At 37.7% G+C, this 3,745-nt stretch overlaps 1 long non-coding RNA gene across 1 annotated transcript; it reads right to left on the bottom strand.

Moving 5' to 3' along the window:
* Nucleotides 1–584: 584 nt before the first annotated feature.
* On the bottom strand, nucleotides 585–3,463 carry LOC125492536 (uncharacterized). Its single transcript, XR_007269148.2, has 3 exons — nucleotides 3,437–3,463; nucleotides 1,590–1,654; nucleotides 585–881 (listed from the first exon to the last, which is right to left on the bottom strand). It is a non-coding gene; the product is annotated as an uncharacterized LOC125492536 (long non-coding RNA).
* Between the last annotated feature and the right edge of the window lie 282 nt (nucleotides 3,464–3,745).

The raw sequence follows: 3,745 nt of genomic DNA on the forward strand, positions 1-3,745 counted from the left end.
TTTGATAAAAGAAACAACTATAGTTGAAAACATCGCCTTACTTTATGTTAATAAAACCATCATTATTTACTCAAATTGCCTCATAAAGTTGCGTTTACTTTATTAAGGATTTACTTATCCCCTACTCTAGTTTAACCCTTTGTGCTAAACTACCCTTTTTTATTTCCTTACAAACCATGCCCAGACTCATTGTTGTAGTAGAAAAAGTATTTGTCGTTATAATTTAATTTCTAGATTTGTTATTGTGATATATAATTTTATATTTTTAATGTTCAGTTGAATATTGTAGCTAAGTCTATTATCAAATAGTATCTCAATAATTGGTAAGACTAACAATAGCTAACACATTTTTAACATGAAAAATACACGAATGATACTTTAAGAAAGCAGAGGGTAAAAATTTAATAGATGCAGGACATAGAGAATAGGGAAAAATATGAGTGTCAGCCATAACTTCAACCTTTAATTATTAGCACATAAATGTTAACGAATATAGAATATAAAGCAAATATGACGATCATAATGATGGTATCATGAATAAATTAAATCAAATATAAAACTAACCTCTATTAATAATCGAAAAATACTAATTAAGAGAAAAAATATATTCATCAATCATGACCATATCAAGTTTTATCAAACTTTCCCTTTGTAACGGCCCGACAAATTTACATGACCTTAATCGTCAGCGGAAGCATAACTTAATCCTGTGGGTTATGGCCCACAATAAAATAATAGCCTAAATTGAAAATCTACTATACAATTACTCATCGCAAGATAATACTTGTTTATCCATTATACAAAGTATCCTAAAACCTCGTATAATTATACATAATCTCCGTAACGCAGTATAATAGTGATCCACAACTGTTCTCCCATACCTAAAACATAAAACAAAACGTCGTGAGCCGAAGCTCAGTAACATACTACTCTAACATCGTAAATTCATGTCACATCATTTTATTTATAAACAGGGAGAAGAGAATAAGTAAAACCATTTCACAAACACATCATAACATGTTACATTATCTTCTTTATCATGTTCATCGTCATATATCTTTTACTTTGGTATGGCTAGTACATCATAACATAGGGGACGTCTCCCACTACATAACAGTCAGGCGGTCACATCATAGGTGACACTTGCGGTGCCCGTATCATTTAAACAGTCAGGCGGTCACAACATAGGTGACACTTGCGGTGCCCGTATCATAAACAGTCAGGCGGTCACAACATAGGTGACACTTGCGGTGCCCGTATAAAACAGTCAGGCGGTCACAACATAGGTGACACTTGCGGTGCCCATATCATACTGCCAAGAACCATCTTTCACTGTACTTTATCATGTTTTGTCTCTTTTTACATAGCATAATTACATTACATCATTGTAATCATAATCATGAAACATCATTAAAATCATAGTGGCATCATACTCATATTTTCATAAACATCAAAATCATTTCATATCATCGAAAATCATCATATTCATAAAACCTTTCATATCCCACAATCCATACATCAACAACATAGTGCGAAATATCATAAAACATCATTCGAAAGGGATTGTGGGTGTTAGCAATAGACGTTACCTGAATTCCTGCTTACCAACCATGATAGCCGGGGGAGGCTTGTAATATCCTTTATCTTCTTTAATCTATTCAAGAATAATTTTATTAATGAACATTTCGTTATTTAGCTTTTAAGCCTAAATATTAGTTAGCGCTTATTAAGGTCATAGCGGTCATTATAATGTCGTAAAGGTCTCCTTAAAGGTCATTATTTCTTAATCGTTAATAACTTTGTTCAATTAAGGTGAGTCTTTAACAACCACTTAATGAAATAACTCATTTAGCTATATTTTTAGAATTATCGATATATTAAAGTTATATTACTACATATTATATAACCTTTCGAAAACATAACATTATTCTAGTTCATAGTTAATAACTAATTAGTCGTCCATTAACAAATTGATTAAATTTAAAGTTATAATAGATCCATTAATATTATTTTAATATTATTTAGTCATTTAAAGCTAACAAGTCAAGTAACTAATTACTAATAACTTAAGGATTAGTGAATTACTCATAACTTAAACTCAATATAACAACAAGCTTAATGAATTATTTTTTAATTAGTTTTAAACAACTCAACTAGTTTAGAAATCATGAAATATAGCCCAATACTAGATTTTAGGAAATAAGTTGGGTGATTTTATTAGGCGAATTTGGTTTTAAGCGCAATAATTATGTTTAATTAATATACTAATGTATCATGATCTAACAGGACACTAAGGGAAATTTCCTCTGGTACCCCTGAGGTTTGACGTAATTCCCAAATTACCCCTCACATTTGGGGAATTCCTCAGATACCCCCGAGGTTTGTGTTTGGGTCTAAAATACCCTTACTCTTGACGGAACCCTAACGCCTTTAACTTTTTTTTTCTCTATTTCTTCAGTTTCTCTCCTTCCTCCCACCCTCCTCCATGGATGAACCTCCAGGCTTTCTCTCTCCTCCCACCCCACTCTAAAGCCCTAACCTTTTACAGAAATTTGTAACTGCCATGAATCATGGCAGATTTTAACTTTTTCCATAATTTTTTTTTAAATTTTTAAAACTTTGAAAAATCACGTGAAGTAATTAGCAGTACAAGGCTGCTTCACGCGAAACAGCCTGCATCTCGCCGGCCCAAAATTTCGGCCACCCCTTCAGATGAATTTACTGGCACCTCACCGGTATCGCGAGCCAACGCCGACAGCAAAGTACCAGCGCCAGCCAGCAGCAAGAAGCTGTTGCGCGGTGTGCGTCGCGTGGTGGCTGTTACAGCCACCTTCTTCGTCGACTCGACTGCTCACCGACCGGCAGTCTGCATCACTTACCCTCCCCGGCTTATTGCCGGCCGACCACCGGAGCAGCCACGGTGGCTGCTCCTCTTCCTCCTTCAATTTTGTTTTTATTATTTTATTTGAAGGAAATTACATTGGGGAAAGTTTGGAGGATGGTGGGGGATGGTGGGGGATGGAGAGAGAAAGCTTAGAGGTTCATCCATGGAGGAGGGTTGGAGGAAGGAGAGAAACTAAAGAAAGAGAGAAAAAAAAGTTAACAGCGTTAGGGTTCCGTCAAGAGTAAGGGTATTTTAGATCCAAACACAAACCTTGGGGGTATCTGAGGAATTCCCCAAATGTGAGGGGTAATTTGGGAATTACGTCAAACCTCAGGGATACCTGAGGAAATTTCTCAATCAGTTTCAGTTAGTCTACATTGGTTTAATTCAACATTATGCAAATCTACCTTTAGCCCAATAAGTGGTAGTGACAAAACAAAATAGTTTAATTACTTAAATCAGATTTTTAGGCCACACTAATTAATATTAATAGGTTCAATTTGGGCTTGGGGCTTATAAGAACACAAGATGAACGTAAGAGTATGATAATACCTCTGCTCATTGAGCAGGGATGAACCGACAACAGGGGGCGGAGCAGAGCTCCGGCGAACGGGTAACGGCGGCGGCTCCGAGCAGCTGGACCACGCGACGGTAGCGGAGGTTGTCGGTGTTGTGCGCGGCACAGCAGGCGCGAAGAAGAGGAGGGGAGCAGGGGAGGACGCGAGTGCGAAGAGGAGTGAGAGTGTGCGGGTGCTGGAGCCGCGGATCTCCGGCGAGTTGCGCAGGTGGCCGGCGAACGACGACGAGGCCAGGGGAAGGTGCGACGAAGCACGGCGCAGGTCAGGCGTCGCCTGAGGTGGC

Source organism: Beta vulgaris, chromosome 8, assembly GCF_026745355.1.
Source record: "Beta vulgaris subsp. vulgaris cultivar EL10 chromosome 8, EL10.2, whole genome shotgun sequence".
In the NCBI taxonomy this organism is placed as follows: Eukaryota; Viridiplantae; Streptophyta; class Magnoliopsida; order Caryophyllales; family Amaranthaceae; genus Beta; species Beta vulgaris.